The 23701-nt window shown below is 44.8% G+C and overlaps 1 long non-coding RNA gene across 2 annotated transcripts in view; it reads right to left on the reverse strand.

Moving 5' to 3' along the window:
* Positions 1 to 16882: 16882 nt before the first annotated feature.
* The window catches only part of LOC102159429 (uncharacterized), a 134996-nt gene continuing 128177 nt past the window's right edge, over positions 16883 to 23701 (reverse strand). For both annotated transcript variants that reach the window (XR_014837048.1, XR_014837047.1), the window contains one exon: positions 16883 to 18940. This is a non-coding gene — a long non-coding RNA (uncharacterized LOC102159429). The remainder of the gene's footprint in view (positions 18941 to 23701) is intronic.

The following is a 23701-nucleotide window of genomic DNA, read 5'->3' on the forward strand; positions in this document are numbered from 1 at the left end:
TTGGCGTTGGCTTCATTTTGTCCAGAGAAAGAGGAACAGTGGAAGAGAATGACCCCAGAATTCATTTACAAACGTAAAGGCGAAGAGATGTTTAAAAACTATCAATGATTTGTATGTTTATTTTTTAAAATTGCAAATGTAATAGATGCTCCCTGAAGAAAATTCGAACAACAAAGAAAAGCACAAAGAAGGCAATAAAAGTCTCTTGCTAGCCTACCCTGAGAGATAACCTCTGTTAACATTTTGGCATGTTGGCTGGAAAAATTTTTTTTCTCTTATTTACAGGTAAATAATATAAATTCCAATTTATATAAAACACTGGAATTTTTGTTCTGTGAAAAGAAAAAACCATCCTTTTAAATTTTTTTATTATTTTTAAATTATAGTCCATTTACAATGTCGTGCTAATCCTCCTATTTTTTAACGTCATTTAATCAGGTAGTTTGTGACTTGCTGCTGAAAGCATTCTGATCTCCCACTTGACTGATCCAAGCACCGTTAGCTCAGCTCACCTTCACGTCATGTTGGTTCAGCCAAGGCTGCACTAGACGCTGGGAGGGATAAAACAGTAAACACAGCAAGCGCTGCTCCTGTGGTCACAGAGCTTATGATCAAATGAACCGAGGGAAACGAAACAAAAATTAAAAACATTAAAAACGTGCCATGGGAGTTCCCGTCGTGGCGCAGTGGTTAACGAATCCGACTAGGAACCATGGGGTTGAGGGTTCGATCCCTGCCCTTGCTCAGTCCTTTCCCCTTGTCAGATTCATCCTTTTTTTTTTTTTTCCCCAACAAAAAGTGCACTCAAACAAGCAATCCCAGTACTTGGTACACATGTGAACCTTTCAGAACAAGAATTTGCCTTCATCCCCTGAAATTTCCAAATCACTAAGAGCATTTCATTATTTCTTGTTAAAAATTTCTGTAGTTCCCGTCGTGGCGCAGTGGTTAACGAATCCAACTAGGAACCATGAGGTTTCGGGTTCGGCCCCTGGGCTTGCTCAGTGGGTTAAAGATCCGGCGTTGCCGTGAGCTGTGGTGTAGGTTGCAGACGCGGTTCGGATCCTGCATTGCTGTGGCTCTGGGGTAGGCCAGTGGCTACAGCTCCGATTCGACCCCTAGCCTGGGAACCTCCATATGCCATGGGAGCGGCCCAAAGAAATAGCAAAAAGACAAAAATAAATAAATAAATAATTAAAAACAAACAAACAAACAAAAAAAAAGTGCCATGGATTGTGATAGGTGCTGTGATAGAGAATGACAGAGATGGATATAGCGCCTGGGGAAAGGTCTCCTGTGCCTTAAGACCTGCAGGATAAGAGAGAACCGGTCATTCCAAGAGGTGTCCGCAAGGGGGAGCTGTTTACATGGCCAACTTAATGCCTTGGTTTCTTCATATAAAATGAGGGGAACAAAGCACTGAATTTAAAGGTAATATTATGAGGAGGTAACAAGCCCATCGTGTAAGGTGCTTAGATCATCGCCCGGCACGTGGAGTTACTTTGGAAGTGTCAGCTATTGTGGTGGGAGTGCTGGTGGTGGTGAACCCTATTGGTTCCCAGGGGCTTTCATTTCTACTTGATGGCCCCCTCTGCCTCCAGTCCTGTGTGTGATGGCACTAGCTGTCTCTACTCCCTGGGTCAGCCCGTGTCTTGACCCAAAGAAACTCAGCCTCTTCCGGGCTTCCACCCAAACAAACAAAAATTTAAAACCCCACGAAACTGACAGCAAACAAGTGAACAATAAACAAAAGCATATTAATAAATGAGCAAAACAATTCCATTCTTGCACTAAGCATACATACATGTTTAAAGTCCACTTTACTGAAGACTTGGGGAGGTCACAAGGCATACAGAATTCCAGCATGCTGTGGTTTTTCCTTCTCTCTCTTTGCTGTCTCTCCTTCTCTGGGGCAAAATATTTTCTTTCCCTATCTCACACATAGATGTTAAGCTTATTGTTTATTGCTTGAGTGTGTCAGAAAGGCTCCTTCTTTAAGAAATTTATTTTAAAAATTTAAAAGGTTATATTCCATTTACAGTTTTTACAAAGTATTGGCTGTATTCCCTGTGGTGTACATCCTTGTAGAGAAAGTCTCCTTTTTTGCACCAAGAGCATGTCAGAGTATTTTTCACACACAGAAGTGGTGCTGTTTCTAAGAAATCTGGTTTTGTTAGGCTAGGTTTTGTTATGCTGCAGTAAAAAACATCTCCAAAATCTCAGTGGCTTAAAACAAGAAAGGTTGACTTCTTACCCATGTAAAGTATTCTTTGTTTGTTTGTTTGTTTTTTGGTGGGCTTGAGTGACTTTGGGGCAGCCATCCTGCATGATATCTGAACGTTGCACCCTTTTTCTACATGTGCTGTCAAAACACCTCAGCAGAAGAGTGAGGTGGAGACTGAGCTCTGGCAATTTAATTCTTCCATCTGGAAGTGACAGGTCACTTTCTTCCATATTTCCCTGGCCAGAGAAAGTTTTACAGCTACACTTAACCACATGTGGTGGAGGAGTGCAAACTTTCCTTGTGCCCCAAAGGAGCAGGAAATAGGATACTGACAAAACGTGTTAATGTCTGGTGAAATATTGACCTTGACCTTATTACATTTATGCAAAGCCAGGTTGAGAATCTAGACCTCTAGACCTCCAGTCCAGGATCCTCCCCTCTGGAGGTGGCACTACCATAAGCTCTCTATGAAGCAAGACTGACATCAATACACCCAGACTACACTTCATGGTAGCAAATGGAGAAGCTCCCCATGTCCTTCTCATAAGCGTGGTTTCATTTCATAAACTGGATACAAGATAGGGACAATTATTGTGGGTTCTTTTTTGGGAGGCATGTCATCCGCATTGAGCTCAATATTCTTAGGATACATTAAAATGCTTATATACTGGGTAAAACACCAAAGCTCAATATGTCTTCACTGCAAGAGAATCAACACAAGTTTAGCTTTTGTAAAAAATATATCACTGGCTTACTTTTAGATAAATTTCAGGACGATAACAATCACCTGATGCAGGCCTGGTGTATGATAGGGGCTTGTAAAATCTTTGCTGAATGAGTAAATGAATAAGTGCTATTTTCCAGCCAGGTCCATTGCACTTATTTATTCAACCAAAAAATATTGGAAGCCAATGTACCTAGTTACCTTGGTAGCTCCCAGTGAACCAGCCCTGCCAGTATTCATCCCCCCAGCACTCATACCCTTCCACCTTCACCCTGGGCTTGCTCACATGACTTGCTTTGCCCAATGGAACATCAACAAGCATGATGTAGGTAGAGGGTTGATAAGCACTTGTGTGTTGGGACTTGTGCCAGCACCACATGGGAAACTGTGGTCTGGCCTCCTTGAGTACGACGACCCACCAGGGACAGAGGCTCCATCCCCCAGCGCACCCTTTAGCTGAGTGTGGTTGCCTGAGTGAGCCTGGGAAAACCAGTACAGTCGAACCACTGTAATGAGAAGTATGAAAAATCATTGACAGGCCAGGAGTCATCAAACTATCTCTGGAAAGGGCCAGAGAGTCAATATTTTAGGCTTTTGGGGTCATATGATTTCTGTCACAATGACTCAACTCTTCCGCGATGGTGGGAAAATGGCTGTAGATGACATAGAAACAAAAAAGTGTGGCTGTCTTCCAAAAAAAAAAAAAAAAAAAGAATCTTTATTTTCAAAGACAGGTGATGAGCTGAATTGGCCCCCTGGGCTGTGGTTTCCTGGCCCTGTTTTAGGCCACTACGTTTTGGGACCGTTGGTTTTGTGGCAGTAAATAACGGGAACAACCTGCCACAGTAGCCTCCTTTTTCCAGGTGCCCTCATTCCTGAGAACATTCCGCTGTGTGGCTTCATTCCCGATGGCTCCCCAGGGTGGAAGGCCCTTCTTTCCAAGACCTGACTCCAGGAACATTAGAAAGTCAGCAGCATGTGTTTTAAGCCTCCCATAGGAAAGTTCTAGAAGGGCCAAAAAGACATGGTTGTGGAAATGTTCCCTTCACTGGGAGTGGACAGTGCCGGTTCTGACGTTCCTGAGTGGGGGCCACTCCCCCCTCCTGCCCTGGGACCCCAAGGCTCCAAGGAGTCTGAGCAGGATGACCTCACGCTGTGTGAGGGGCCGTGGAAGTAACGCCATGGAAGCTCTGAGCCTGATACTCTCCTTCCATCATTAGAAGGGCTCGGCCATCCCCGTAAAATGATAGCTTCTGACCTACTCACCCACAGACTGCCCAGAAGTCTCAGATTTCCTAGAATTTCTACTAAAATTCCTAGAATTCTAAGTAAAGGTCTTCAAAAATCAGAATTCCTGCACAGTCATTGAGGAAATGACAGCCCCTCCCTGCGACTATTTCAGCTCTAGTTGGCCATGTACTTGGTGGAGAAGGGAATCAAACTGCCTAGAAGCCAATCCTGCCTCCCATCCACTTTTTTTTTTTTTTTTTTGTCTTTTGTCTTTTTTTCAGGGCTGCACCTGAGGCCTATGGAGGTTCCCAGGCTAGGGGTCAAATCGGAGCTGTAGCCGCCGGCCTATGCCACAGCCACAGCAATGTAACTTGTCTTTATTATAATTATTAACTCACAGTTCCAGGGACTTTCCTAATTTCTTCGATTTTTGTAGATTATATTTTTACCTATAGTGTTCTCATTTCCATATCTCACTGATTTGCCTAAAATTTTGGGAGTATGCAGTACAGTAATAATCTCACTTCAAAGGAGGGGAAAGTGAGATTTTTTGTTTGTTTGTCCCAATTATCTTTATTCTTGCCCAATAAAGCTGGTGAGAGACAAGTGTACTTGCTCCAGACCCTCAGGTTACAGGTGGGGAAGAAAGAAGCAAGGAGTTGGGAGGGGCAGGAAAAAATGAGCGTTTAAGTGTCTCAGGGGAATTTCCTAAGGAGCAGACTCTGGGAAGATTTGCATGTGGCAAGTTCATTGGAAGTGCTGTGGGCAAGTAAAAGAAGCGGGAATGGGCAGAGGAGGAAGCTAGGGTGAGATTCAGCTGCAGCAAAGCCTCAGTCATCCCACCAGGAGCCTCTGAAGCTGGAAAAACCCTGCAGAGTTGATGCAAATGAGGCAATCGCGTTGGGCCTTTAAACCCACAAACTGGCCATTCATTGGGTGCGGACCTTGGTCAAACCTGCTGTCTTTAGCACAGTTCCCAGAGGGAGACTCCGCTGTGAGCTCTCAGCTATCCCCACTCCGTGCTGATGGGTTTAGGCAGGATCTGAGTGATGTCACATAGCATCCACAACATACAGCTTCTACCGTGGACCAGGCACCATGTGATGCACTTTCATAAACATCATGTCATTCAAGCCTCACAACAAACATGCAGAATAATTAGTGAAGAAAGCTATGATATGTGTAGTGGCTTCTGTATGCCCAGTGGTTTATAAACTTCTGTTCATGTCATTTTCTTAACAATTCACCATGGTTGGAATTCTTTGTTGCACCTGGTGGAAGAGACTTCGGCAGTTTGGAAAGGCCAAATGGGGGCTCAAGACATGAACCCAGCTTGCTCACACTCCCACTGGGCAGGACAGACCCATTTTACAGATGGGGAGCTTGAGGTTTAGTGAGGTTAAATGACTTTCCTGAAGTTCAGAGTTAGTGGAGGGCAGTTGGGGCTTGGACTCGGGTTTGAGATGATTTTTTCCCCAGGCACTACGTTGTACACTGGGGTAAATGAAAAAGACCCTGATGGAGTGGGAAAGAAAGGCGCCTGAGATGAAGCCTAACTTCTCTGAACTCCATTAATTTTATCCCTGAAGCTTTAAGGGCTTTCCAAACATTTCCTGGCAGCAGCCGCTTACAGTTTTGAGCATTTTACTTAGGACTGGCTTAGAAGGCTTCAGAAAACTAACTGTTTTGCTTTTTCCCTCCTCCACTGTTCCTATATCAGCCTCTAGAGCCTGGACATAACTTTGAAGAAGTGGGCAGGAAGCTAGAAGATTTTTCTTGAAAGTATTCAATTACAAATGAAGTCTGGGGCCTTTGGCTGTACTGTTTGGGACACTTGGCCTTCAGTTAGGGGCCACTAGATGGTGCTCACCCTCCATTCCCGAAACTTCAGGGGTTTGATTATTTCCCTTCTTTCTCATTGCACTATATTAACAGTATGAGACCTAACAGTGTTATTCTTGTGCCCCACCTACCGTGAGGCCGAACAAACCAACACCCGGAGTTTGGAGCTGAGAAAAGTTTATTGCAAGGACCACACAAGGAGAACAGGTGGCTCATGCTCAAAGGACACAAACTCTCCAAGGGAAGTTTTTACAGGCAAAATTTAGGGGGAGGATTGCAGAATGTGTCACCTTCTTCTGACTCGGTGGTGGTGAGGTAACAGGGCCATGCTCCAAGAATCTCCATCCTCCTCTGGTTCCACCCAGTCTGGAGTCCAGGTGGTTGGGCTCAGCTGAGGTTAGGCCTTAGTTCCTATAGAAGACTTCAGAGATCTCCATCCAACCCCAGGAGGGACCAGGCCGAGGCCCCATCCTGCCCTATTGTTTCTTTCCAAATTCCCTTACTTTCCTAATTAGTAACTGTTTCAATCTGCCCTTTGGAACTCAGGGAAGGTCTGGGAGGCTGAAAGCCTCCTTGGGACCCAGAAAGGTTTTTAGGCCTGGGACAGCCTCACATGGTCTTCCTTGGTTTCAATAGTTCCTATGAGAAGTTACCATGCTAAGTGCTCCACAGAGATTATTTTATGTAATCCTTACCAGGGCTCTTTACAGTAGGCATCATTGTCCTTAATTTACAAACGAGGATAGGAATTTGCCCAAGAGGCAAAGCTAGTGCTGGCTGGATCAAGGCAGGATTTAAACCAGGTTGTCTGACCTAGAGCTTTGACCTTTTCAGGGAGGAAAAAAAAAATTCCTCTCCATACTAGTTCTTCTTCTGGCTGGCTTAAGAATTAAATTGACTTGAGACAGATTAACAGGAGAAAATCAAATTTAATTACATATATACAGGAGTTCCATTAGGATATGGTCCCAAGCACAAAGTAGTCTCTTGAAGCCTACATGCCATCAGAGAAGAGAAGGGGGTAGCAGTTAGCACTGCAAAAGGGAGGAAGGCAATTTACAGGAACATGAGCAAGGGCAGATATTTGATAAGCAAATGTTTGCCGGGCCACTGGGAGACCATGGGGCACAGAGAGGACTTTGATCCAACAGGCTTTGGTAGGTCTCCTCACCCCCATCCGCCTCCGTGGGCCACACCTTGTGCATATTATACTCTAGTTATCCATCCAGGCCCTTTATCTAAATACTTTTGAGTGGTTAAGGGGAGGAGGTAAGAGCTTTTCCTACGCCTTTTGTTTGTTTCTTTCTTTTTTTGGCTCTTTAGGGCTGCACCCATGGCATATGGAGATTCCCAGGCTCCAGCCTACGCCACAGCCACAGCAACTCAGGATCCAAGCTTTGTCTGCCACCTACACCATAGCTCACGGCAACGCCAGATCCTTAACCCACTGAGTGAGGCCAGGGACTGAACCCATATCCTCATGGATACTAGTCAGATTCATTACGCTGAGCCACAATGGGAAAGCCATCCTTCCTCATTTTAAAAGTGAGAAGATTGAAGGGCAGAAAGGCTAAATAATGGCCAGCGTACAGCTAATAAATAGTGGGGACCCAGGCCGGAAGGCAGATTTTCTAGGCCGTGGATCCCAAGAAGGCTGACCTTCTGCGGGATGACAGAAAGTGAGAACATGGGTCACTCAGGGGGCCCTAGGGCTCAGGAGTCCCCAGAAGATTCTCTGTGTCATCGCGTTCTGCCTCATGGAAGAGAGCTCTCAGTGGGCTTACTCTGCTGGAGGGCAGCCCAGGCTGTGTGCATATGCAGGCTCAACTCCCAGCTCACCCTTCGCTGGTTCTGTGCGACTTCAGCTCAAGCTCCCTCTGGCATGACATCTCAGCCTCTGCTCCCTCAGCTGTGAAAGTGCAGGAGCAGAGTCCCAGCCCTGGAGTGTCATTCTGCGTCCAGAGTCCAGGCGGGGAAGGGGCTTTCAAGAACTGATATCGGCTTCCCCTCCCTCTCAGAGACCCCTGGTGTAAGGACACCCAGGAGGTGCATTGGACACTTTTCTAAGTGGGTCAGAGGGCCTTTAAGGTTGACACCATCCTTTCTGGAGATGCTGAGAGAAGCAAGTATTGAATCCATTTATTTATGGGTTTGTGCAGTGCCCCTTTCCTCTTCTGGACCAGCATCATCTGACCAGACATTCTGCAATGAGGACAATAGTCTAGATCTGCACCGCCCCATGTGGTAGCCCAAAGTCACAAGTGGCTTTTTTTTTTTTTTTTTGTCTTTTTGCCATTTCTAGGGCCACTCCACGGCATATGGAGGTTCCTAGGCTAGGGGTCCAGTTGGAGCTGTAGCTGCTGGCCTACTCCAGAGCCACAGCAATGTGCGATCTGAGCCGCATCTGCAACCTATACCACAGCTCACAGCAATGCTGGATCCTTAACCCACCGAGCAAGGGCAGGGATCGAACCCGCAACCTCATGGTTCCTAGTCGGATTCATTAACCACTGAGCCACAACAGGAACTCCACAAGTGGCTTTTGAATACTTAAAATGTGGCTGGTGAAACTTAGGGAATACATTTTAATTTTTATTGGGTTTCAATGATTTTAATTAATCAATTAATTTTGTTTTTGCTGTGCCCAAGGCACATGGAACTTCCCATACTGGGGATCGAACCCAGACCAGATACATAACCAGAGCCACAGCAGTGACAAAACTGGATCCTTAACCCACTGAATCATGAGGGAACTCCTGGTTTCAATTACTTGAAATAGAAATAGCCACATATCAGCAAAGCTCTAGCCAGCTCAGGGTTTCCTGCTGCAGCCCCGAGAGCCTGGTATAGCATGTGTCCTTGGACACTGTTGATAAATATCTTTTAGATGAATGAATGCAAATTATTCATTTTGAGTCTCCCTAGATGACACCACTAGGCCTATGCACGTAGGAAGGCTGCATCTGTGATATAGTCAGGGGACCGGTGAACAAGGTGTTCAGGAAAGAAAGAGAAAAGGAGACCATCAGATCTGCAGGCGTCATCGAAGAGAGGGAGTTTGAAACAGACTGTGGACTGTCTCTGGGATAAGGCAGTAAGTTAAGGAACAAGGATCACCTTCCCAGTTTGTTGTATTTTATTTCTCCTTCAGAGATTATGAATCGAACCCTTCAAGTAAAAAGTAAACTGTGGGCTTGACGGCATGGACTGCAAAGAAGGAAGGAGCTGGAGAGACGTATCACAGCACACCCTGAGATAAAGAGATGCAGGAGGTAGACCAGGAGGCTGGAAGATGGCAGTGCCTTTGGTCCTGTGTGCGAGGGAGGGGAACAGAGATGTTACCCTGGGGCCTTAGCAGTCTGGAGGCTCATTAAACTCAGTTACCTTCCTAATCCCTACTTTGAAGTTAAAATCGGAGAAGGGAGAATACTACCTTTGTTTTTTCCTGCCGATGGAGTCTCTCTGGCCTAAGGCTCCAGTTGTTTCTCTCTCTTATAAGCCAAGTGTAAATTCATCATTGTCATCAATATTTATTGAGGAGGTACTGAGACCCAGGGTCTAAATGGATTCTATCATTTAATCCTTTGCTAGGGCTCTGAGAGGGATGATCTTAGGTAACATTAAGGGACATTTATTGAGCATGCGTTGTGTGCCAAGCATTGCTTGACCTCCTTAAATGTCACAACCACCCTACTCCGAGGTAGGTATGATTATCATCATCACTGACCCTCAATTTACAAACTAGGATCCCATGACTCTGAAGGGATCCCCAAGACTATACAGCTACTCAGCAGAAAAATCAAGATTTAACCCCCAGGCAACTGGGCTCTAGAAATTATATCATATGTCTGGTTCTGAGAGTTACCTTGTGTATACTAACTCTCCTAGTCTTCACAATAAGCTTATGAGGTGGAGATAATTATTATCATACCCATTTTATAGCTGAGGAAACTGAGGTTTAAGAAAATTAGGTTCCTTGTCCCAAGTTATACAGCTGGCTAGGGTTGAGGCCAGGATTTGAACCTAGGTAGCTGGACCTCAGTGGATACTCTCAAAGCCACTGGAGTGGATACGCTGGGTTGAATAGTGTCCTTTCTCCCTCCCCCCTATCCAAGCCCTTCCCAGAACCTCAGAAAGTAATCTTTTTCTTTTTATGGCTGCACTTGCGGCATTTGGGAGCTCCTGGGTTAGGGGTTGAATCGGAGCTGTAGCTGCTGGCCTACGCCACAGGCACAGCAACGCAGGATCCAAGGTGAATTTCGACCTACACTGTAGCTTGAGGCAATGCTGTCTCCTTAACCCACTGAGCGAAGCCATGGATCAAACCTGCATTCTCACGGATACTAGTTAGGTTCTTAACCCACGGAGCCACAATGGGAACTCCTCAGAATGTAACCTTATTTGGAAATAGAGTTGTTGCAGATGTAATTGGTTAAGACGAGGTTGTATGGGGGGGGGGGCTTAATCCAATGTGACTGGTCATCTTATAAAAAGACACTCAGGGAAGACGGCCATGGGATGGTAGAGACAGACTTTGGAGTAAGGTATCTACACACAAGGAATGCCGAGGATTTCTGCAAACACTGGAGGCCACGACAATGCAAGGAAGGAATGTGGGAGCCTGTAGAGGGAGCGTGGCCCCTGCTGATGCCTGAGTCCATATTTCTTGCTCCAGAGCCCTAAGAGAATAAAGTTCTGTTTTTAGCCACTCAGTTTGTAGTACCCTGTGTCAGCAGCTGTAGAAAAATAGTGCCATGGAATATACATTCCAGGATGGAGAATGTGCCATTCTGTAGCTTGCAGATCAAAGAAGCCTCAACTCTGGAGTCTTTTCGAAAACTAAGCTTAAAGACCTGGTTTGGTGATGATGGGGAACAGGCAAGAGAAGAGAAGGGAAATCTGCCTGCCCACGTCAGTGACTGCACTTTCCCCACAGGCCCAGAAGGCAGAGAGCTGGTTGGGTCCACGCCTGCCCACAGTTACCTGGTACGTTCAGGCTTCAAGGCAAAGAGACCCAGGTTTACATCCAGGCTGCTACCTACCGCCTGGTGACCTTAAATTCCGTAGCTTCTCTAAGCCTGTTTCCTCCCCTGCAAAGGTGGTGATAAAAATATTCTTTGAGAGTTGCCATGAGGATTAAATGAGATAACACAAAAAAAGGCCCCTGGACACACATAGTAGGCCCTCAGTGAATTAAAGCTGTTATTCTTCCAGGAACCGTCAGAAAGACTGAGGAAAGAGATGGCATCAGGCCTAGATGCTTATGGCCCAGGGAAGAACTCAATTATCAGGGGGTTGAACCTACAGTCTCCAAGATCTTTTCCAGTTATATAATAATTCCTCTTTTTTTTTTCTGGCTCTGCTCAGATTTAAGAGCTGGAATCCTTGAAATGTTTCACGATAATACCCTTACTTTTCTTTCCTAATCCAATAGGTGGCGATAAGTCTCCATCATTTTTCTTCCTCCAGCACATATTGTTCAGCCTTGCTGCTGGCTGGTGGGATGGGGCACTGGGAGCGGTGGAAACTGTTGAGATTAAGGAGGCTTCTTGGGGAATCAGGAAACATCCCTCCAAGGCACAAACAGGTGTTCACCTCCACCCCAGGGGCACTGCTCTAGGGCTCTTCTGATAGCCTTTAATCTCCAATACATCAGGCACAGATACAAAATATATCTTTAGAACAAAAGACCTTCTACTGTGTTCCCAGCACAGGATACATTATCTTGCTAAATTCCAGAGGGGGTGCAGTCCTAAGGGTCAAGTTGTGAACCTCATTTTTTTACTTTTTTTTTTTTTTTTTGGCTTTTTAGGGGCTGTACCCGTGGCATATGGAGTTTCCCAGGTTAGGAGTAGAATCAGAGCTACAGCTGCTGGCCTATGCCACAGCCACAGCAATGTGGAATCTGAGTCATGTCTGCAACCTACACCACAGCTCACGGCAATGCTGAATCCCCAATCCACTGATCGAGGCCAGGGATCGAACCGGCAACCTCATGGGTATTAGTTGGATTCGTTTCCATTATGCCACAATGGGAACTCCAGGTTGTGAACCCCATTTGAATGGTAAATCTCATGGTATTTTGTAAGGCAAGTACAGGTCAGTGAATTTTGGACCTGCAGGGTGGACATCACCTGGATGCAGAACATTAGGCTTCATCCCAGCTCTGCTGATTCAGAATCTGCATTTTAACCAGCAACCCAGGGGACACGTACAGTCGTTAAAGCTTGAGACGTTCTGGCCCACAAGATCTCAGAAGGAAACAATTCCTCTGGAAAGCCCCCTGATTAGTTCTCTTTAATTCAGTGGCTTCTTCATCATGTGTCATATTTACAAAGAGCAATTATTATTCCTAGAGATGTTTGTATGCGTTCTCCTGTTTGACTGCTTTACTTTTTCCACAGTACTTTAGCTCAACCCCATTCATAGCAGAGGAAGGGAGGCTCAGAGGTGTATGGTTACCCAAGGTTAGAACTCAGACGGGAGCTCAGGTCCATAGTTATTTCAAAGCAGTAATAGAAATAATAGCAAAACTTCAGGGCTTACTATATGCCAGGTTATATGCTAAATGCTAAATGGATTGTTTCATATAACCCTCCTTACAATGCTAAGGAGAGAGTTCTGTTATTGTCACTGTTTTGCCAACGAAAAAAACTAAAGAGAAAAAAACAAAAAACAAACAAAAAGAAGAGTAAAGAGATCAATACATTGGCCCAAGGCCACTCAACTGCTACATATAAGACTGATCTAGAATCATAATTATAACCCAAGCCGGGAGATTCCAAGCTCCAGAGCTTAAACACAGCTGCCTAAGATCTCTCTGAGGGTTGCGTCCATTCCTTGTATGTATGTCCTTCTGAAACACTTGCCTATGATTATCATGCACATTGGAGTAAATCATCCTTTGGAGCTTAAAATGAATAGCAATACAGGAAGAGTTTCTTCCCCAGTATTTAGTACCTTCTCTTAGCACCTATGATAGTTTCCCGGGGCAGCCATAACAAAGTACCATGAACCGGAGGGCTTCACACAGAAAAAATGTATTCTCTCCCAGTTTGGAGGCTAGAAGTATGAGGTGAAGCCACCAGCAGGGCCACACTCCCTCTGGAGCCTAGAGGGGAGAATCCTTCCTTGCTTTTTCCTGGCTTCTGGTGTCGTGCTGGTACTCCTTGGAATTCCCTGGCTTGCTGCTGCACAACTCTAACCTCTGCCTCTGTCATCATGTGACAGTCTTCCCTCCTGTGGCTTCTTATAAGGACAACAGTCATGTTGGATTAAGAGTCCTCCCTACTCTACATGACCCCATTTTAACAAATCACATTTACAATGACCCTATATTATCCATGTAAGGTCATTCTGAGGTACTGGGGATTAGGACTTAAACATCTTTTTTGGAGGGAACACAATTCAAGCTGCAACAGTATCTCATAAGGTAGAATAGTGGCAGGATGTGTGAGATCCAGAACCTGAGTACATGCTGGCTCTGTCACGTAAGCTGGGTGATTGAGAGGAAGTTACACAGACCCTCTGAGCTTCACTTTTCTGCTCTGTAAATCAGGAGAATCTCATGAAGTAATACACCTAAAGCACCTACCTAGAACAGTGTTGCAGTAGAAATCGTTCGCGACTCTCCTAAATCCCTTCACCAGCAGGTGCACCCTTTCTGATCTATGGCTAAAGTCTCACCCCAGTGACCTTCTCTGTCGTCCTTGACTGACAGGAACCACCTTGTTGGTGATGCCTGGGAGGCTGACCTCCCCTCCCTGGTTTACTGACCAAGTCTAGACTTTACCTGAGACCACATCCTTGCTTATCTTTTTCCTATTGCATCACTCCCTATAGATCCCTCTGGAGCCCATGGACTCAATAAGTTGCATTCATCTGAGTCCCTGCCTCAGGCTCTGCTTCTAGGGAACTCAAGACCCAGGAGGAAAGCATTAGATTGATGTTGTTACTATCATTTTCAAGGAACCAGGAATTAACCTCCCAAGCTTCCTGCCTTTTCCATGATCTGGTACTGCAATTACATCTTCTTTTTCTTATATTTGCTTTTTAAGACCATACCTATGGCATATGGAGGTTCCAAGGCTAGGGGTCCAATCAGAGCTACAGCTGCCAGCCTACACCACAGCCACAGCAACGTGGGATCTGAACCGTGTCTGCCACCTACACCACAGCTCATGGCAATGCCGAATCCTTAACCCACTGAGCAAGGCCAGGGATCAAACCTGCAACCTCATGGTTCCTAGTTGGATTTGTTTCCACTGCTCCATGAAGGGAATTCCTAATACTGTTTTTTTGCTTGTTTGTTTTTAGGGCCACACCTGTGGCACATGGAAGTTCCCAGGCTAGGAGTCAAATCAGAGCAAGGTCAGGAATAGAACCCGAATCCTCTTGGATACTAGTCGGGTTCATTATCACTGAGCCACAGTGGCAAGAATGGCAAAACTTTCCAACACACACTGAATGATTTCTGATTTTGGTCTCACTGTCCAGGCCACATGCAGGGAAAGCTGCTCCTTCATGGGTCCCGGCCACCCTGAGAGTGTGTGGGACACCTCTCTTCACTTTCCCTCAATGCTGGACTGCGACACACTTTGATCTTCCCAGATGATCTTCCCCAGATGGCCCCTTTCTTAGTGTTTGTGCCTTAGTCACTTGTATAGAGAACAAAGTCTGCTTTGTACCAGAATCAGCATCCATCTCTGTTGTTGGCTGAGCCTAACCCAGTTCTACCTGTCTGTTCCCAGGTTGGCTTGGGTACACCTTAGCCCTGCCCACACCACCACCACCACCATCATCATCATCGCTAACATTTATCAGATGTGTGCCACACAGTATAGAGTACCTAGCACAATAACATGGGTACTAGTTCTAACCCTCAAAAACTTCGAGATGGAGAGTGACATAACATTTAATGAATGAGAAGCGGAAGGTCAGAGAAGTTAGGTCACTGACCTAATGGTCATGCAGTGGTTGGGTCAGATTTTCAGCCACAGTCTGGTGGGGAACCAAGCGCAACTTTCAAGTTCCATGTTGAAATGACACTCTCTATAAGCGTTCAAGCCATAAGTCACTGCTCTTCTCCCTGTGAATTGCACTTCTAATAGCTGGTGTCCTGGTCCCTTCTCAGCAGGGGGAATTGATACCTTAACTTCTTGAATCTTTCTTTTCCTTTCCTCTCCAACCTGAGCTTAGAGTTTCCTCACATTCTTTTACCTGCCATCTGAAGCTTCCCTAAGCATCTGCATCACCACCCCTGTTCCCTCTGCCTCCTTCCTCAAGCCCCAGGCAAATTCACACATATTATTTACCCATTTCCTTCTGTCCTCCAGATTTCAGTCTCTCTAGCATTCCACTTATGTCACTCAAGTTCCAATTAATCATAAAATCTGCATTTTCAGACCTACATTTCAGTCAAAGCATCTGAGATCCTTGCTTAACACAGACATTGAGAAGACGGGTGTAGTGGCCGTGTCTTATATCATAGTTTATTTATAGTGATGCCTCAGGAAGATGTCATTAATTAAGTTCCCAAAGTCTTCTTCCTTCTCTTTCCTGATAACCCAGCCATTCATTAGCATTAGATTATTTTGAAATTACCACTTGGTAAACAACTTGTGGCAGATATCCGGGTTACTTAACAAATCATGGGAGTGCTGTGAAATTGCACAGGAAAGGCTTTGCAAGTGAAAATATCCACCAATGAACTTGCCACTGACAACAGCTCCCAGTCAGACATCCTCCCCTCTCGACCCCCTTGGATCATGAAGTGTCTTTGTGGGTGGTGTCAGGCTCTTGATGACTTGTGAAGGGTGAATCTCTGATAACATTGCATTTCAAAGCAAATGCAATGAAAGCCAATTGCAAAGCAAACCTGGAAATACAGCGAAAGGTGTAGGATTTCATGAAGGTTGGGGAGTTCTCATCATGGCACAGGGGAAACGAATCCGACTAGGAACCATGGGGGGAGGGGTTGATCCCTGGCTTCGATCAGTGGGTTAAGGATCTGGCGTTGCCATGAGCTGTGGTGTAGGTCGCAGACGCGGCCCGGATCCCACGTTGCTGTTGCTGTGGCTGTGGTGTAGACCGTGTAGACCGGCAGCTGCAGCTCTGATTAGACCCCTACCTTCAAAACTCCATATGCTGCGGGTATGACCCTAAAAAAAAAAAAAGGCAAAGACAAAAAAAAAAAAAAAAAAAAAGAAAAGAAAAAGAAAAAGAAATTGAGATTGGAAGCCTGTCTGAATGACATGCCCATCATTTGGCAGAACGGGATTGGGAAAAACCCTTAAAAATTAAAGCAGGGAGTTCCCGTTGTGGCTCGGCGGTTAATGAACCCGACTAGTATTCATGAGGACGCAGGTTTGATCCTTGGCCTTGCTCAGTGGGTTAAGGATCTGGTGTTGCTATGAGCTGTGGTGTAGGTCAAAGACACGGCTTGGATCCTGAGTTGCTATGGCTGTGGTGTAGACCAGTAGCTGTGGCTCCTATTCGACCCCTAGCCTAGGAACCTCCATATGCCGCAGGTGGAGTCCTCAAAAGACAAAAGATGAAAAAAAAAATTAAAGCAGGAGACAAGGATGAGGACGGCTGAGCTTCTGCAAGAGAGAATGATTAGACTATCCAATCTGAGAGGACTCCTTGGGAAAACTGAGGAAGACTTTAAATATTTTTTAAAAATGACTCTCTTATTTGTTCTTGCTATGAAAGTTAAATCAAGAATGCCCTATTGGGTAATCATACAATGGGGAAAAATTATGCTGGAGGAATCAATGCATGGTTTATTCTTGGTTGTGGAGTAATGATGACATATTTTTATCAAAAATAAATCAATTTTTAGAACCTTCGCTTCAGGTGGCTTTTTTTTTTTTTTTTTTTTTTTTTGGCTGTGCCCATGGCCTGCAGAAACTCCTGGGTCAGGGATCCAAACCAGCCTATGACAGTGACCCAAGCCACAGCAGTGACAACACCAGATTCTTAAACTACTAGGCCACCAGGGAACTCTTCACTTCAGTTTTTAATGCAGAACCCCTATAAACCTTTTTTTCCACTATTTTCTCTACATCTTGCTCTCCTTTTAAGTGGGTCTTTTTCCTGGAGTCCATCACTTTAGGAGATCAAGGGCCATCTAGGTACCAGAGTACCTGCCCACGGGGAGCTTATGGTTTTATGGGGAACTGTCCCATAAGCTTGTCACTGGGTGATAAGCAAGAGGGTTCCCTCTGCCAGGCTGCAAGGACAGTTTCACTGAGGACAGAGGGGATGTGAAAAGCAATGAGGATATGTCTTCCCGTCAAGAATTGAAGACTTTTTAGCCTGGTCTTGCCCCCCTGCTGCTGTCAGGGACACGTTGACAAGGCTCTTTTGTCGGCTTCCTGAGGGAGCTCCTGAAAAACACGTTGGGAATTGAGCAACACACTGGGGCACTGCTCCTGAATGAGATGGAATTAGAAAATGGCTTCAAATTGAAAACTTAATTTTCAATTAGTGTACATTCAGGCAGGAGTGGGGGGGGGGGATGAAGGGGTGGCAGCTTGTTTGGTTAGCACGCTTTGAGAAGACATGCTTGCAAGCTATTAGTGGGCTTCCTCTTCCCCACCCCCACCACCTCGGCGCTGCTCGCTCTGTAATTTGGCAGCCTCTGTCCCTGGCCCGCTGCGCCTCCGTCCCCAACTGACTCAGATGCAGATGGCAGCAGTGGCAGCACAGGAAGTGAGATGCGGCCTGTCACCTCTGAAACCCGCTGGTGTGTGCCATCCTCGCTGTGGACCCTGCGAGGCCACAGGTGAGCTTGTCACCTCTGAAGATGCATACCCTTCTGATGGCTTTAAAAACACATTCAGGGGAAAAAAAATTGTTTTTTCTCCTTCTCCAACATGTTGGGTCACTGCGTATGAAGCTCACCATTGGGCAGATATATTCAGTGTGGCTTCAAACTGTGAGATGTGTGAGGAGCCTGTGGGGTGGAAGATGGGAAGGGTGAAGGTGCCAGAGTAGGTATGAAAGGGGGTGGGGGAGTTGGCAGAGGCTGCCCATCAGGGACAGAGTGGCTTTGTCTGTCCTCTGGCGCCTGCCTTCCTGTCTTTAGACACAGTTCTCATCTTCTTCTCTCCTGTCTCCCCCTTTTCCTAATCAGAAGTACGTTTCCAGGCTCAGGATGGTCTGGCAACCACAGTTGGTTCCCCTTGGTTAGCCCCATCTTCTCTCAACACTCTGCTACCTGTGATGAGTTAACTGTGGGGCAGGGTCCCCACAGCGCTGTCTCCTTCAACAACAGTGTGTTTACAAGCATCCTAACTGGACATCATTAATTTGGTCAGCAGAGCAATAATTTCATTAGGAACATCCTTCTGTCATTAGGAGGCTGGAAAAAGTGCACTACAGTGATTAAAGGTGCCATTTCAAACGTCCCAGGCAAGGCTTCCATCTGCTTGGAAGGTACCTTTCATCTTTTCATCTTCCTTCTGATTGTACTCAAACACTGCGTAGCTGGCTGCAAGTGCTGGAAGTAAGCGTTTCATTTTTATAACAGACATGGCCACTGGCTCTGCAGATCTGTCGCTAGGGTTTTCCTGACTTCTTCCTTGACCTTGGCTCACATCCCAGCCCCAAGCTCCTGGTGACATCTGCTCCCCACAGACTGGCCTGAACAAATTCCAAGTGCCTTTCCTTAAGGCCCCCTGCCTTACTGAGAGTAATCCTAGGTTAATTTCTGCAACCTTCTCTCAAAGGAACCAGTGTCTTCAGCCGCCACTGGTAGAAATCCTTCTCAAGGTTAAACTCCTCTCCAGAGAGGCGATCACCACACACTGTTTCTTCATTAGTCTTATCACACCAATGAGCCGCTCTTGTTAATCCTCTTTCTCTGCCACCCAAGCTGTAGCCTTCCAGCAGTTTCCAAGGAGTGCTGGATTTAACTGGAGAAAGGACGGGTGAGAAAATTAGTGGCTCAAATGCTAACACAAGCTTCCAGATAAACCAAAGCAGATGGGGAAGAAGTTTTGAAAAACAACTTTAGCTAGACAGATGCCAGGGAACCCTGAGAGCCCAGAAGCAGTTGACTTAGAGAAATGAAACTGAAAACTAAGATTCAGGGGCTTAGAAGTCTTGTAATCCAGTCCTTTTATTTTACAAGTGGGGAAACTCTAACTTAAATAGGCTGAAGGGCCTGCCCAAGCAACTAGAGAGTGGTGAGAGGTCTCGCCTGCGGCCTGACACGCTTTCTGTTTCCTGTCTTACTCACCACTCCTGTCTCTTTTTTCCCTCTGGGGAAGCAGTTGAGAAAGTTCTGGTGAAGGTGTCAAAGCTCACCTAATTACGACTTTTAAAGATGCTTCTTCCCAGGATTTAGGGGCACATTTGCTGGAGCTCTTTTGCTTGCAAGAGACAGACATACAACTTGTCAGAAAGGAGAATTGATCAGCCCATGGAATCTAAGAGAGGCTGGCTAATCAAATCCTGGAAATATGGGGAACAGAGAAGACTAGAACACAAGCTAGGACATCACTAGCCCTTTCTTTGTCACTGTGTCACTTACATTTTTTCTCACTGGAGGCTGCTTTTTCTCTCTTTTTAAGGCAGGGAGGGATACCATTGCTACTAGTGGCTTTAAGTTTTGTATGGTACAGCTCCTAGGATGGGAGACAACTTTTTCAGACAATCTCTGGCCCCAGTCCTTGGAAAGTACCTGATTTGCTGGGGTTGAAGGGAGGAGTTAGATGGTCTCCCATGAGCCAATCACTTGCAGGCAGGTGGATGGGATGTTATCACTGGCCCTGTTTGACTCTGAAGCCTGAATCCAGGACCCATCATTAGTGGTCATGGGGTTGGGATCTGTAAGAATGTGGCTACCCCTATATAAACCTTGTGGTTAGAGTTTGTATGTGGGGAGAGTGGACAGGGAATGGTGTTTCCACCAGAAAGGAAATGCTGGGTAGACAAAAGGATAGCAGTTCCACTGTTAGATGTAAACCTGTCTCCTCTTACTTAACGAATTCTGTTTTGCCTAGATGTTCATCTCTCTGGAGATTCTGAGATGACATTTAAGACACAAATTGCTGTCTTTCAGTAATTTCAATCCCCTTTCTAAATATAAGGTGATAGAAGGTGGTGAAAATATAAGGCAAACAAAATGCTCATTAAAAGCATTTCATTGAACAGGTTAAACTTGAAAAGGAGAAGCATCAATTTATATTCTGCTAAAGCTTAATTAATACAGTCCTTGAATTTAAAAATAACAAAATATTCTTTACTGATAAACTTGGTCGTTATTTGTGGCCAAACTTCCCAGTTCTGGTGATGAGCACTTCTGTTGGTCTATTCCCAGGTAGCCTGAGGTTTCAAAATGACATGAAAACTTTTGTCTTTTTGTTGTTGTTGTTTTTAGGGCTGCACCCATGGCATATGGAGGTTCCCTGGCTAGAGGTCCAATTGGAGATGTAGCCGCTGGCCTATGCCACAGCCATGGTGACTTGGGATCTGAGCCACATCTGTGACCTATACCACAGTTCATAGCAATGTGGCATCCTTAACTCACTGAGCAAGTCCAGAGATTGAACCTGCATCCTCATGGATGCTAGTCGGGTTGGTTAACTGCTGAGTCATCATGGGAACTCCAACATGAACCCTTTTTTCACTGGTGAGATTTGGGAAAATTCACTTTTTTTTTCTTTTCCTAATGACTCCTAGATTATACCATTTGCCATAAAGTGAATATGAGTTATTGCTGCTGTGAGACTATAAACCTTCCATTCCTTGTGTAAATCTGCATTTGTAGCCTTTCATGATGCAAATAGAAATTCTTCCAGTTCTAGTGATTATTTTAGCCCTTTCATCAGTGAAAGCATAATTAGATCAGCAATCAATAGAATAATAATCATGGAGTTCCCATTGTGGCTCAGTGGAAACAAATTTGACTAGCATCCATGAGGACACAGGTTTGATCCCTGGCCTTGCTCGGAGGGTTAAGTATCCGGTATTGCCGCGAGCTGTGGTTTAGGTCACAGATGTGGTGTGGATCCTGAGTTGCTGTGGCTGTGGCATGGGCCGTGGCTATAGCTCTGATTTGACCCCTAGCCTGGGAATATCCATATGCCGTGGGTGCAGCCCTAAAAATACAAAAAAAAAAAAAAAAAAGAAGAATCATGATAACATCAATACTTATTGAGTGCTTACAATGTGCCAGTTACTCTTAGCTTTATCTGTTTTAACTTCCTTGGTCCTCATAACAACCCCAGGAGTTTAGTACAATTACTAATCCTCCCTTGCAGATGGAGATAGTAACAGAGGCTAAGTCACTCACTCAAGTTCCCATGACTAGAAAGTGTCAGAGTTGGGATTTGAACCTGTGCCATATGGCTTTGTGGTATGTGCATTAAACCATCATGCTACTCTACCTCTTAAGCGGCTGAACACTATACTGAGACTTAAAGAGTTTTGGAAAAACTTGTTCTACTTCCTCAAATATCTACCCATTGAAAAATGACTTTGATTTAATTCAAAGTATCTGTTTTATCATTAAAAATGGAAATAATTCTGGGAACAACATCCTATTAATTACTTGGTTAATTTTTTTTGTATTTTTATTAAAGTATAATTGATTTACAATGTTTTGCCAATTTCCGCTGTACAGCACAGTGATCCAGTCATACATAGATAAACATTCTTTTTCCCATACTATCTTCCATCATGATCTATCCCAAGAGACTAGACATAGGTCCCTGTGCTGCACAGTAGGGTCTCATTGTTTATCCATTCTAAATGTAATAGTTTGCATCAACTAACCCCAAACCCCCATCCATCCCACTCCCTCCGCCTCCCACTTGGCAACCTCAAGTCTATTCTCTATGTCTGTGAGTATGTTTCTGTTCTGTAGATAGGTTCATTTGTGCCATCGTTTAGATTCCACATATAGGTGATATCACATGGTATTTGTCTTTCTCTTTATGACTTAATTCACTTAGTATGAGAATCTCTAGTTGCATCCATGTTGCTGCAAATGGCATTATTTTGTTATTTCTTATGGCTGAGTAGTATTCCATTGTATATATGTACCACGTCTTCTTAATCCATCCATCTGTTGATGGATGTTTAGGTTGTTTCCATGTCTTGGCTATGGTGAAATAGCGCTGCTATGAACATACGGGTGCAGGTGTTTTTTTTGAATTACAGTTTTGTCCAGTTATATGCCTAGGAGTGGGAATGTTGGATAACATGCTATTAATTTAGATTAGTAAGTTATCCTCAAATTCAGCTAACATTTCTTAAGTGCCTACTTTGTGCTCTCATTTACTTACTATATTAGTACTGAAATACTAATATAGTAAGTAAATATAGTGAGTGGTGTCGTCTCCATTTTACTGAGGGAAAGAAGGCTTAGCTAGGTTACATCATTGCCAAAGTCACAGGCAAATCAGCGGGCAAGTCAGGATTTGAACCAGGCCTGCCTCACCCTGAGCCTAGGGCCTGCTATCATTCTTGTAAGCGAAATGAATCTGTCAGATGTTTGCTGGTTGTCACTGCAGGTTTAATAGGGACGCAAGGTGGAAAGTCCATGACAATGGGTCTTTGCTGAGGTTGCAGTGGGCTCCCTTGAAAAATCTGAGAAGATTGGTGTATGAAATAAAAGAAGGGCAGGTGTGAGAGGCTGTCCTAGAAAGCTGTTCTGGTTCCCTCAACTTGCTGCCCAGAGAGAAGGGAAACATTTATTTAGCTAACGTTTTTTGAAAGACTCTGGCAATTAGGGTGTTAATATCCTGTGTAGTCACAATTACGCTGTAACTACCAATTATGGGGAAAATCATCATTTTACTGTAATGTAATTACATTAAATAGCACCAGTCATGTCAGTGCAAAGACTGGGGCAGCCACTAATTATCCACTGTACCCAGACACCTCTGCCTGGATCAAATAATTGGTGTGACACAGTTTTGCATTTCAGGGTTGGCCCCAGTTTTCCTTAAAAAAGCATTTCTTGCTTTCTGATCCTCCCTTGGGTACGTGTCATTCATCTATGCTTGTGATCTGGAAGCAGATGAGACGTTAACATCTCCAATCTAGGTGTGACCTGGTATTTCCCTAAACAAGAAAGGATTTGAGAGAAGCGTTCCTCTTGTAAGAGGTGAGCACTTTTGAGGACCAGAGCTGCCTGTGTTTGTTTCTCTTCCAGTCATTGTTTGGGGTAGAGAATGAGACTAGATAACAGACGTTGAATGTCTCCCACATGCCAGAACTGGGCTAAGTATTTTACATATGCTTTATTATTAATTCTCAAAACAACTGTCTAAAGGAGATATTAAAATCTCCACTTAAAACTGCAGATCAGAGCCATAGAAGTAGCAAGTCAGAGAGCCAGATTCATCCTTTTTCCAAAGCCTGTGCTCTTTCCAGCCTTCCCCCTCCCTCCTAGCAGGTGACTAATACATATTTACGGAATGAAGTTGGAGGAGGCCACACATTTGCATATGACGATGATCCTTTACTTTCTGGTCTATTTCACCAACCTCTTTGGACTCATACCCTTAGTTTGGTTAGTTTCTAAAACTCTTCTTTCCTTCCTACAAGGATAATCCAAATCCAATTTCTTCAGTATTTGGAAAGTGCCTTCCAGGGCGCGTATGTGCGTGTGTGCGTGCGTGCGTGCGTGTGTGATATTTACATTTTTTTTTAAAGTCAGTCAA

Source organism: Sus scrofa, chromosome 2 (assembly GCF_054392235.1).
Source record: "Sus scrofa isolate SSC_HxYL_T2T_F1_AM1 chromosome 2, Sscrofa_HxYL_maternal_Yorkshire_Landrace_v2.0, whole genome shotgun sequence".
In the NCBI taxonomy this organism is placed as follows: domain Eukaryota; kingdom Metazoa; phylum Chordata; class Mammalia; order Artiodactyla; family Suidae; genus Sus; species Sus scrofa.